Genomic DNA, 13,717 nt, shown 5'->3' with positions numbered 1-13,717 from the left:
AGAAGAAAGGTCTAACAAGTCCAGCATCCTCTTCTCATAGTGTCCAACCAGATGTCTACAGGAAGCCCACAAGCAGAACACAAGATATGTTCATAATCTCCCCTCTGTGAAGTGGCCGTCCTTGGCAACAACACATTTACCCTTTATATCTAATTTAATTTATGTTAAGAGAGATTTATATATAACTTTGTTTTAATAAAAATATCTTAAAGCAGTTTGTTGAAAATAGTATAAAATATTCATTAGCAATTGCAAAAAAAACAGACATTAAAAACAGTGATGAAATTGTCAAAATATACATAAAATCAACATTTGCCCTTCTTATATGCTAGCAGCCCAGTTTGCATCTGTATTGGAATTGTTTTTAGATGTTTTAATTGTTCTATCTTGTCTGCGTTTGCTGCCCTGAGCTCCTTCAGGAGGAAGGCAGAATAATAATAATAATAATAATAATAATAATAATAATAATAATAATATTTATTTATATCCTGCCCTCCCCAGCCGAAGCCGGGCTCAGAGTTTTAAATGCAAGAAACAAACAGACAGACAGACAGACAGACAGACAGACAGACAGACAAACAAACAAACAAACAAACATCTATTTGAAGTGATGTACTTTGCAACTCTAGACTCTTTAATTTTACACAGTGACCTCATCTAGGAAATCCTTTTTAGTGTATCATATGAGAACTAGTTTCAGAGGAAATACCCTGAGGGTACCTGACTTGGGGATCTTTATGATCACTGAGTGGGACTGAAAATCTCCTTAGTCTCCCTCACTAAGAATCATGCACGACTCTGTGCCAACTCTAAGAGGAGATTAATTACTTCTCGTTTAGTAGCTTCTTAGATTGGAGCAATGTTGAAGCAAACATTAAATGATAGGCACATTTCGGGGTGTTTACCCAGGTAAATTTTCTCATAGTACACAACAGGCTCTCTTCCCGGCTGTAAAAGGAAAGATTAGCTCACAAATGTTCTGGCTTAGACCATAGGCTTATTTTTGCACACTTCAATTCCCCTATAGATCAAATTGGAATAATGGCCTTTTATAAAATGTAAAAGCTACTGGAAAAGCAAGTTAAAGTAACAAGGAAAAAAGAGAGAGCTTTTCGCAGCAAGGGATGCATTTGCTGGTACCATATTTTATAACATTCTTGACTAAAGGGATTGAATTGGATTGAGTTATTTTTTCTGCCACAGTCACTGCTTCTCAGTTTGACTGAGAGCTCAGCTGACAGTCAGAATATCTTTGTGCAGAAATGATTCATGTAATCATCCAACAAATGAATTGCTAGTGGAATGGGTCAACTATTTTGCCTAAGTTTTTGATCAAGGGAGTAAGTGTAAGGAAAAGGTAAAGGACCCCTGGATGAGTAAGTCCAATCAAAGGTGACTATGTGATGCAGCACTCATCTCACTTTCAGGCTGAGGGAGCTGGCGTTTGTCCACAGACAGCTTTCCGGGTTATGTGGCCAGCATGACTAAACTGCTTCTGGCGCAATGGAACACCATGAAGGAAGTCAGAGTGCATGAAACGCCATTTACCTTCCTGCCGCAGAGGTACCTATTTATCTACTTGCACTGGCATGCTTACTTACTTATCAAACCTTTATTAGGCATTATGCGAATAAAACCATAAAAGAGAAAATAACATATAAAGGCCTTGAAATATATATAAAAGGGCAGCAGTTGGCTACATACACATATATATATATACATATAGAGTCAATGGTTTTCTTTGTTAACCTGCTCCTTGGAGGACTGCTACCAAAAACTCGGCTACCCCCGCCGTTACCCTTTGGTCAACGTCAGATAGGTAGAGTCCCACACATTCACCTTGCTGGGGTTCCAGACCACCCGAGAGAGGGGATGCTTTCAAACTACTAGGTTGGCAGGAGCTGGGACACAGCAACGGGAGCTCACCCTATCGGTTGGATTCGAACCACCAACCTTCCAATTGGCAAGCTCAAGAGGCTCAGTGGTTTAGACCACAGTGCTACCCACGTCTAGGGAGTATGAATAGGATGAAGTACCAAGAAAATTGTGGAACAAATAGAAAATGGAATCAATAACGATTCATATATCTTGATTTCAGTAAGGTTTTTGTAAGCTGTTGACCAGTCTTGTCTTAAAATAGAATTGCTTTTATGTGTCTATTATCATTTTTATATTGGTTTTGCTGTTGAGGCATAGGTCACATTGAGTACTTTCATTGTAGAAACATGATTCAAAGAAGCAGAGAATGCAGGTCTTAAAAATAAACTACGAAAATGTACTTTTACCCACAATTGAGGAAGGAGAGGAATTGTGGCTTTCTTACTTCCAGTTATTTGACTACACTGTGACTTATGACCCTGGAAATTACAGGCCATGGTCCTTGCCCACTGGTTAAGAATCAAGTGGAATGCAACTGAAGACATGGTCTTTGAAAAGGATGGTACTCTTATGCAAGGAATAGGGGGAAATATTCAATACTTTGAACATGCTGTCAAAACTATAGACATGCTGTCAACACTTTGGCAATGTACGTTCACACACATTGTGTTGGGGGACTGTAAGATTGACAGCTTCAGTAACACTTGGCAGTGTGAATGATCTACCAGCATAGTTGAAAGCCGACATAGAACATTGTGAATGCCATGTCGGGGGGGGGGGCAGTTTATGCAATTAACAGAATAAAGAGTTTCAAAACTTTCCTTGGACTGTGTGTTCCACTTCAGGCAGGCGCAGTCAATTGAAACCACAACATCCTCTTCTTGCCCTCATAAAAACTGGTAATAAGTAGGGTATGTGTTATTTGTAGGGTGTGTGTTATTTGTGGATGCTCCATTGCTTTGAAGGGGTGGTGGTGACTGGTTGCTGCAAGAGGGGGGAGTGAGGCACCTGTGGTGGGAGGTTGTAAAATTCTATGGACCTGCTGGAGGATGCTCATGGAACCAGGGTTGGAAAAGTCCATCCTCTTCATCACAGACCGGCTAGGAAGGAGGGTGATGTTCTCACTCAACCAACCAGAAGCAGGCAACACCTATGAATCCAGATTTCATGAGGTCCCAATTCCAGGCTGATAGCATACATCCTGCAGCATTGGTTTCTTCTTTCCAATTTGCTCAGCCGCTGTCTAGTATACTCCGTATGTTGATCTTTTCTTCCCCCCTGCTAACTTCAGTGTTCAATTTGCTTTTGTGGCCACTTTTTCTCTCATGTTCCACTCAGTTCAATATGTGCTCCAGAATGACCCCTAAACCCCTCTTTCATCCTGTTCTCCCACATAATTAGCACTATTCTGCGGCTATTGACAAACAGTCATTAATCTGTCATTAAAACACCCTAAAGAAGACAATGAATCCTTAAAACCACACAGTTTGACACAGTCATAGCCACAGAGCCAGAATTGCTGTACTCGGTTGTCTTGCTTTCAGCCCCATGAAGCTTTTGTTCTGTATGCTGTGGTGCCTGCATCCCCTATTAGCAGCTTCATGGAGAACGGTGTCCAATGCAGACAAATGTCTGGTGACAGGCAAATGGCAGGATGTTTCTCATCAAGACTAGGGCTGGCTGACATCTGGTTTTCAACATCGTGATATATCACCAGCTAAACATCGCAATATACTGATATATCACGATGTCTGAAATAAGGATGGAGCTATGTAGAGGCATTGGCTGGTTTCATAATTTTCCCTGCGTCGTGATTTTTGCTGGCACCTGCTCTTGTGATTCGGGGTCCCTGCAGGAGGCAAGGGAGAGCTGAGCCAGCAGAGCTAACAGGGGCTGCAGGAACTGACAGTAGCATTGGCTGGTTTACTGGTTTTCCCTGCTCAAACTAAAGCCCTCTCTGGTGAAGCCTCATCCTAATTAAACCTAAATCAGTGAACAGAACTCCAATGGATCTGGCAATGGGCAGCTGATTAAGGTTCAAAGGGAAGTGAAACCAACAAGTGAGAGTAAACACTTCTGGAACGAAACAGCAGCTGACTTCAGGGAGTTTTCCTTTCACTGTGGTCAGATGGGAGGCTTCTGCAAAAGCAACAGAATGGCAGGCTAGTACCTGCCCAGAGACACACAGCAGGGCTTTCCCAGTTCTGTTACTCTCATCTTTAATGAATCAGTACACATTAAGGCGGGGGGGGGGGGAACAATATTTGGGCATCCTATATGATTGTAAAAATACTGATTGCATTTGTTCCAATGACATGCTCTGGAGCATTATGAAAATGCAATTCTGTATTTTCTCTCAATGCTCTTCAGGCTAGCATTTGCCCTGCAACTTTGCACATGAGCCTCATTTCGCTTTGCTGTGAAATACAACAGGGCATTGGGTTAATCCTACTTTTTTTAAGCAACAAAGTCATCATAATTCTCGCTCAATTATCAATATAATATGGAGAGTAGTACTGTATTGTGATCTGAGATGTTTGTATGATGAGCTGGAATCACACTGATTCTACAGGAGCAATTGTGTGTGTGTGTGTGTGTGTGTGTGTGTGTGTGGTTGGAAGGTGGAGATGGGGTGAAGGGCAACATAAAATGGGCTAGACAAATGTTGCAGGATCTGTTAAAAAAAAAGAAAAAGAAAGTTGGCTTCTTTTAGAATCAGCTATTCATAAAAATGTCAGATTATATCAAAAATAAATCATATCATCTCTCATCATCAGTGCACAAAAAACTGGCCCAAACCTGTGCTGCAGTCTCTCCATAACTTTATCCTTAATTTCCTGTCTATCTGTAGATACTAAATTCTTATCACCATGTGGTCTGCTTTGATATTGAGGGAAAAACACAATCTGAAAAAGAAGGAAATTTGTAAAGAGAAATTCTAAAAAGGGAAGAACCCAAAAGAATCTGTGATGTGTAGTGTGATAACAGCTGGTGTCTCAAAGTCTGCCACAGGGCTTTGATTCAGAGTAGAGAGGTTTCATAAGGATTCCCCCCCCCATGCTTCATTTAGTGACACATTGAATTTATATGATATTAGATGTGAAGATGGCCAGGGGAAATCTTGTGGAAAAATGGAACAGTCCATTAAATGCTCACTTTCTACTATTTTGCCTATTTTTGGTGCTGCTTCACTGTTCCCCAGGTCAGCTGCTGTGCACTTAACAGAAGAAGCTCTTTCACTATGTGGTGCCAGCCAGTCAGAGATCATCTAGTGTACGTGTTGGTGTCGCATTATTTCCAGTTGGATTTGGCTCTATCAGAATGTGACTGTAGGCAAGGAAGGCCCCTCAGTTGCACTTAACAACCCCCCTTCCCAATGCCATGTTGCTTTTCTGTAGGAATCCCAACTCCATTATAATGAATAGGACAACACAAAGTTTCATTTTATACAAAACAGATCTGAAGCCAAATTACTGACCGAAGTGGAGAGAGCCCAGAAACAGCTTGAAAATGCATAGATAGAAGGCAAACCTTGTAAATGGATTCACATATACATCTGGAAATGCATCCCTTGCCCCATTCCATCCTGACTCGTCAGCTGTGTGTTCTTGGGTCAAGGTGAGGGATTATCAGCTTGCTTGCTGTAGCAAAAGCGACACATTCTCTTTCCCCCCAACACTCATTCCCATGCAAATACTTAATCACAGAGGTTCATAAAGCTGCTGACAAAAGAAGGCACAAAAATGCCATGCTTCCCTTTATCCATTCCCAATATTTAAGAACATTTTTTTTTGGGGGGGGGAATAAGTAAATTACAAACGATAATAAAATATTTGTTGTTGTTTAGTCATTTAGTCATGTCCGACTCTTCGTGACCCCATGGACTAGAGCACGCCAGGCACTCTTGTATTCCACTGCCTCCTGCAGTTTGGTCAAACTCATGTTAGTAGCTTCAAGAACACTGTCCAACCATCTCGTCCTCTGTCGTCCCCTTCTCCTTGTGCCCTCCATCTTTCTCAACATCAGGGTCTTTTCCAGGGAGTATTCTCTTCCTATGAGGTGGCCAAAGTATTGGAGTCTCAGCTTCCAGATCTGTCCTTCCAGTGAGCACTCAGGGCTGATTTCCTTCAGAATGGATAGGTTTGATCTTCTTGCAGTCCATGGGACTCTCAGGAGTCTCCTCCAGCACCATAATTCAAAAGCATCAATTCTTCAGCAATCAGCCTTCTTTACGGTCCAGCTCTCACTTTAATAAAATATAGAAACTGCATAAAACAGAGACAAAATAGATGGGCAATACATGTTGAAATGATATTAAGAATGGCATCATGCAAGCCTGTCCGCTGAAGGCATTCCACAGCCTTGATCCCACTTATTTTCCCCCCATAACATTTTATTCATTTTCCAACAATAACAAAAATAAAGCAAACAACAGTAATAAAAGCAAAAACAAAGCAAAACAGATTGACTTCCCCTATCGCTTCCTTGGTTCCAGTGTATATCAATGTGCTACATGTCCATTATAAAGTTTTAACCATTTAAATTACTTACTGTCCATTCATAATAAAATTAAAGGTAAAGGTAAACGGACCCCTAACCATTAGGTCCAGTTGTGACCAACTCTGGGGTTGCGTCGCTCATCTTGCTTTATTGGCCGAGGAGCCGGCGTACAGCTTCCGGGTCATGTGGCCAGCATGACTAAGCCACTTCTGGCGAACCAGAGCAGCGCACGGAAACGCCGTTTACTTTCCCGCTGGAGTGGTACCTATTTATCTACTTGCACTTGACGTGTTTTCGAACTGCTAGGTTGGCAGGAGATAATAAAATTACAAGTAGTCTTAAAACCCTGCCAATGTATTGACCTGTGTACGTTGCTTCTGTATATATGCAATAAAGTCCTTCCATTCTTCCTTAAATTCGTTGTCGACTCTTCCTCTTAATTTCATTGTCAATTTTGCCATTTCAGCATATTCTGTTAGTTTTACTTGCCAATCTTCTTTAGCTGGGACACATTCTTCTTTCCAATGTTATGCTAATAATGTTCATGCAGCCGTAGTTGCATATATAAACAAATTCTTTTGTGATCTTGGTAAATCCATTCCTGTCTGGTTTTTTTTAACAAAAGTTATTTTAAACAACTTCTTCACTTCATTGTAAATCATTTCCCAATATTTCTTAACAATTTTGCAATCCCACCCCATATGAAAAAACGTTCCTTCTGTTGTTATACATTTCCAGCACATTTCCAACACTTACTTTTTTTGGATTTATACATTTTTGCTAATTTTACAGGACACAATATTCAGATAGAAGAATGGGAAACACTGCAAGAAAGAGATAAAATTTACAGCATGTGTAGCAATATATACAATAGCTATATTGTAATAACCTGCAGTTTTATAAGAGTATATATAAATGAGCAAATTAAGTTAATTTGGATATACAGAAGATATTAAAAACAAATTTAAGGAACCGCAGAAAGAGGGAGAAGGAAGTCAATTTCTGAAATGCTAAAATACATTAGTGCAATGTTTAAACCTAAAAAGCTTTTTTTTATAAAAAAAAAAAGACATACATTTAGAAGATATATTATTATGTTGGTTTGGAGTCTTCACTAGGAGCCCACCCCACCCCAATTACACATTTGGAGTGCCAACCTAACATTCTGGATTTGTGGCACAAAACAGCCCAAAACTTTGGCGTTGTTTTTTGGTAGATACAAAAGCATTAAATTTGAGGTGGTCGCTAGGGCTCCCTCTGCCTGTGATGTTCAAGGCATGGCAGAAAACACCACAAAACTAGCACACAGCTTTGAGCTTCCCTGATTTGGAAGGAATATAAAAAATTTTGGGGTTGTGGAGGGGCTCTTAACTAGGAAACCTGTCAGTCTACGCTTCTGAGTGGCAGCACAAAACTTTAAGTTTAGGGCACAGAGCAAATTTTTTTGGTGTAGATTTTGAAGGCATATCAGATTAGGAGGCTCATAATTAACATACCTATGGCCCCAAGCCCTGAAGAGTTTTAAAAGTAAAAAATAAGTATTTTGTAGTGGGCCCAGAAAATTATAGTCGTGACCTGCAGTATTCCCTAAATATCTATTATATTCTTTTTCTAGTCTGTCACTGAATTGAGCAGTATGTTTGCAAAGCTAACCAAGGCAGCACAATTCAGTGGCTGCCTTTTCTATTCTGTTCCATGCATGTAAAGACCTATACGCTGTGATTAGAGAGAAAAATAATCTCTAGAGCCAATTAAACAAGCAATTTGCCAAATAAACTCATGTATTTTCTTGTTCTGATACTGCACCAGCGGCCCTGATGATTAAATATTAATTGAGAATTATATTTGTTGCTTGGCTATGCTTTTTAAATTTAGCACATAATGGATGAAACCTTCTGGTTTTTCCACGCTAAATAGCTGGAAGCATTAAAAAAAAAAAAGATTTTATCAATATTTTTTCCACAGGCCGTGCTGCTTTAAGCTTCAAATATTTAATACCCTCTTTCACATGCAAAGTATTGTTTAAATCATTTTGATTTAAATTTTCCAGATACCAATTTCATTTCTCACTGCAGGAATATCTGTGTGAATTCACATATCAACCATTTACTTCTGAAATATTGACAATGCCAATGCTTTATCTGTTGACCCTTTAATGAATGGAAATCTATTCCTAGGCAATAAATATTCTTAGATTATTTTAAGGCTGAGCCCAAAATGTGCAGACAGTCATTAGCTGACAATTTTTTGAAAATGTTTTTCAAGCTCCTGCTAAACTGTTGGACAATTGTAGTATTCCCCTGGAGAAAATTTGGAAAAAATGGCCTCCTCAGATTTATCCATTCATAAATTTTGAGTGCAGCTGTGGATCCAGTCTGCTGGCCCTGATGTTTCTCCTCTTTGCTGTTGCTGCTAGTTCACACTGGCCTTCTCCAAGTAAGCCAGGAGAGAGCAAGGAGGTGAAACACACCTTGGCCTCATTCTTTGAGGGGAGGTAGGAAATGGAGGAGGAGGAGGAGGAGGGCACAAGGAGAAGGGGACGACAGAGGATGAGATGGTTGGACAGTGTTCTCGAAGCTACCAGCATGAGTTTGACCAAACTGCGGGAGGCAGTGGAAGACAGGAGTGCCTGGCATGCTCTGGTCCATGGGGTCACGAAGAGTCGGACACGACTAAACGACTAAACAACAACAGGAAATGGGGCTGGAGGGAGAGGCAACAGTGGCAATGAGGTAGGGTTATCATATTTCAAAAAGTGAAAAATGTTGAGCCCTTCTTCTTCTTCTTCTTCTTCTTCTTCTTCTTCTTCTTCTTCTTCTTCTTCTGTTTTCTAGCTTTTTGGGGGTCCAATGTTGTTGAGCTATTTTTAAGGGAGTTTGCCAGAATGTTGACTTCCAACATTGGTTGCCAAATGTCGGGATTTTCCCAGTCATTTCAGCAGTTTCTGTTCAGACACTGCTTCCGACTACAGTGTTCTGGGAAATTCTGGACGTATGGCAACCCTAAATGAGGAGGAGATAAGCCTACTCAGGGAGGGAAACCCAATGAAAGTACATTTCTGGTTGTTCTGCCAAAATCAGGAACCAGCACTGATTTTACCTCCACTCTACCCCACCCTTTTAATGTTTACTAAAGTAGCAATTCACAACCATGAGCTTGAGCAGCAATGAGGGATGTGGCACATTAGCTAATTGTCACATGAGCTTTCGTAGGCCAACACACAGTTTGTCAGACAAATGTAGTGTTACGTTTAATTGGTGTTCATCTATTTATTATACACAGCTCACACAGAGATGGGGCGTGAGGAGGGTGGCGGAGAGATGTCATTATGAAGTGATGCCAGAAAGCCTAACAATGCAGTAAGTATGACCCATTAATTTTCAGATTCAAATGTAAACCCACCCCAGTGGAAAAAGTTAAAGATCAAACCAGGATGAGTATGATCCACTCTTACCTGGTGGCAACACAATTGGCAACACAAAATGGATAGTCAACATGTGCAGATGGACAGTTATTTTCTGTTATCACTTCCAGGTTGCCTATATTTTACAAATTCTGTATCACTCAAACTAGAAAATGTATGACAACTGACCTAGTGGTCAAAGAATCCATCTTAATGTATATAGAGTAGGTTCATAGCAACCTTGACTGCCTTTGTGGTTTCTTTTATTGAAGTGGGAGATTGGAACCATATTGCAACTTTCTTAATGTGTCCTTATGTGAACTGAGTGGAACCAGCTCCTCACAGATCTTGGCTGCATTTAGAGTATATAGATTTTAATACATAATTACATTACATAATTACATTCTACTTTGTGGTATAGCAGCACATCCAATAGATAAACCAAAAATAACTGCAGATAATTTGTTCATTTATTAGATTTTTTTAAAAAATGGACAGCCTGATTTTTCACATATATCTATATTTTCACTTTTGACTCCTATCATAATTACAATGAATGGCTTAACAGCAACTCTTGCTGGTGCTTTGGGGGAAAGGGACACTCTTGTGACTTATAATGGTGAAATAATGACTTAAATGAGAGAAATTCAAAAACGAGTAATTACAAATCACCCCTTTCCAAATAGCTTTATAGTGGGAATTTCACATTTATTAGGAAATGTAAATAAGGAATTAACCACATTTGATGCCATGGCAAAGCAATATAAGAGGACAAAAGAGTATATCCCAAAATATTGATAGTCTTGGGTATAGAAAATGGAGCATTCATTTTGGATGAATGAACAAGCACCACCTTTTTTATCAGTAGCAGCTCTTTCAATGGGCAACTTTTGTGGGTGGATTTTTACTTCTTGAAATATGGCAACCCTAATTTTTGATTGGATTATGTTTGCAACCCAGCCTGAGACCTTTTGGGGAATGGCGGGCTCTAAGTGCAAATAACCAACCAACCAACCAACCAACCAATAAAAGGGTTTAAACAGACAGGGTTGAATCCAGGAGAAGTTGCAACCATTGAAAGAGGAGGGAATTTGGGACAGCTCTCTGTTCCCCCTGCAGTCCTGCAAATATGCTGCTGAGGGCAAGGCCCCCCTTCAGATCAGTATGGAAGGTGCTGTGGTGGTGGTGATGGGGCTACAGAGAGATGGGGCAATTGGCAAAATTTGCCTCCTTCTCTCTCTCCCCCTCTCTCTCTTTAGCAGATGGGATACAACTTGTTACTTTGAAGTTGTCCCAGTGAAAAGCTGTTGGCTAGGGGTAAGAGATTCTGATATATCTATTCTGCTTTCCTTCTCCATGAAATATTTATACAAGCACTGTGAGCATTAAATAGCTCTTTGTGGAGTATTTTAATTTTAAAGTCAAATGCAACAAAGCTTTCTGTGTTGTTTTAATGAGCTAGATAAATCTATAAAAGGAATGCAATCTTTAAATTCCACAAGGAACATCTAGGCTACAGCCACTTCATCATTCCCCAGCAGATGTGACACCTGTTTTGCACTGGCCTAGTACCAGTCTATTATATCACCCACCTGTCAGCAACTTACTACAGAAAAACTGAGAAGAAAATTCTGCCCACAGATCCCAATGCCTGAGACCACCAGCCTTTATTTAAGCATGCAGCTCAGTAAAATGAGACTAATGTAGAGCGACCCTTTTTCCTAATTAGCATTTTTAGTGCACTAAAATGCTAAAATGTTTTGCCCATTGGAGCATGGCAAAACTGCTGGAGCGAGACAAAATACAAATGAGTGCAGAATACAAGTGCAATTATTAAGTTAAAAGCACACACGCCCAGACCCACACACCAGCAATGGAGTGAATATCCATCACTTTAAAGATCAGTGGCTTCTGAAGTTGGGACAATAAAAATTAAAAGGTAGAGATGCAGACATAATGTCATATGAATAACCATAAGTTAAGCAACTTATGTGCATTTCACTTGTGCGCATTCAGCCTCACACGCTCGGAAAATAAATAAATATTAAATAAATAAAAAGGGGATGGAAAGAGCGTGAGTGTCTGGGAAAAAAAGACTTTGGCAATCCCACCCACCATTGAACACAATGTGTTTTGACTATGCACCATTTTGGCTTTAGACGTGATCCCTAGAATGTAACTCCTGGGTAAGTTGCTGGCTTACTGCATTACTTTTCCTATTAATTATTATACAATTATTTTTTTTAAAAAATGATGATGATGTTTATAATTATTTCCAACTTTAGAGAGTGTTAGTCTAAATTTAATTGTTGCGTGTCAAAAAGAGAACTAGAATATGTCTAACCAAATGAATAGTGCATTTGTTTATGGTGAAGTCAAGTCTCCATTGAGTTCAATGGAGATTACTCCTAGGTAAATAGCTATAGGTCTACAGCCTTAATAGTGTAAGGTAGGCAGAATAATGCTTGTAGATACTGACACAGTGACCCTGCTGTGGTCTGAATTTCTCCTTGTGCACTTAATGGAAGATATCTGTGAAAATTATTTTCCAATTCCCAGGAAAGACATTTAGACAGGATGAGCAAATGAAAAAGAAAACGTTCTTCTGTTCCATTGATTTTATATGGAACCATTAAAACTTGCCTGAGAAAATGATAGGAAGCCGTTTTTCATTGCCAGGATTTAAAGCAGATTTGATAGTATTGATTTTTGGTGCCTCTACCTGGTCTGTATCACAAGGTTATCACAAAGCCCACTTTGCCTCAGAAAAGTCATTATTTGTCTGGTGTTGCATGTACTCATCTTTGAAGTTATTCCTGAAAATACAATGCCTTTCTTTTTTCGTTATTAGAGTTATTAGTGAGATAGGCAGCCCAGGAATCTAGTGTCCATTATTTAGGTTTCCCCCCCTCTCAAACTTTGGACACCAAACTAACCAGCAGCAATCTCTAGAATGTGAAAAAAACATGGACCGGAATCATTAATCTATTACAGCATTTTATTCCCTCTTCTGCCAAAAAGGGCTCTCAAAGAGAGTGGCTTACAAATTTCAGCATTCAGGTGGTCTCTGTCTTCAGACTTGTAAGGAAGCATATAAGGCGCCATCCAACATCCTTCGGGAATCCACTCCGGATTTGTGTAGGATTGACTCCTTATCCTCTTTTTCTCCTGAAGATATATTGCAAGGCTGCGGTTAAGGATCAGAGGTTAACCTCTCCTAGTTGGCCTACCTTCCCAGGTAGATGAGCCCTGTTTGCTCCTCACTTCCCTCTACAGCAGTGAGGAGCTTTATTGACCATTGGACCCACTATAGGCCTTGTCTTTTCTAATCGCCAGAGCCTGTCTCCACATGCTGGAGACCCATCGGCTACCCTCACCTGGTTTAGTCGGCCAGTCAAAGCTGTTCCCGGGATGTGGCCACTGCCATATGCTGGCAGCTTCTAGGAGCCACAGGTGAGAGCTGAGTGCCAGCTGGGGACCAAAGGTAGACCAACTACCCCAGAAGGAGCACAACGTGTCCCCCACCGGAAGTACTACCCCTCCCTAAATAACTGTGTGCTAGAATACTGTCTCAAGGTTTTTCACATGGTGTCATCTATGAAAACCATGGGAAAATTATAGAACAAAGTTCCCACCATTTTCTGAGCCAGCAGGGTTGCAGACAGATCCCCCCCCCCCCCGGAAGTAATGGAGCTTACTTCTAAGTAGATCCAGTGGTAGGAAAGCAGTAGAGATAAAAAACTTATTGTGTTACAGGCAACTGGGAGATGCACAAGTTTCCCACCCAACCCCACCCGTTCAGTCACCTGTTCTACACTCCAAGAACATCTTACTCTAAAGTACACACTCTGCCCCCCCACCTCTAGTAGGGTGACTTTTACAGACTCATAGACAGCCAGTCTTCTGACTTTTGATCACCAGTCAAGTGGGCAGTAG

General features: G+C 40.4%; 1 protein-coding gene across 1 annotated transcript in view; it reads left to right on the top strand.

Moving 5' to 3' along the window:
• LOC309356321 (uncharacterized protein) overlaps positions 1–9,058 on the top strand; it is a 258,701-nt gene extending 249,643 nt beyond the window's left edge. Inside the window, exon 6 of the mRNA XM_081887753.1 lies at positions 8,898–9,058. The gene's annotated coding sequence lies outside the window, so the exon portion shown is untranslated. The remainder of the gene's footprint in view (positions 1–8,897) is intronic.
• Positions 9,059–13,717: the final 4,659 nt, after the last annotated feature.

The sequence above is a fragment of the Podarcis melisellensis genome (assembly GCF_964234715.1).
Source record: "Podarcis melisellensis genome assembly, chromosome: 1".
NCBI lineage: Eukaryota > Metazoa > Chordata > Lepidosauria > Squamata > Lacertidae > Podarcis > Podarcis melisellensis.
The sequence above is the reverse complement of the archived record's forward strand: the minus strand, read 5'-3'. Positions and strand labels throughout refer to the sequence as shown.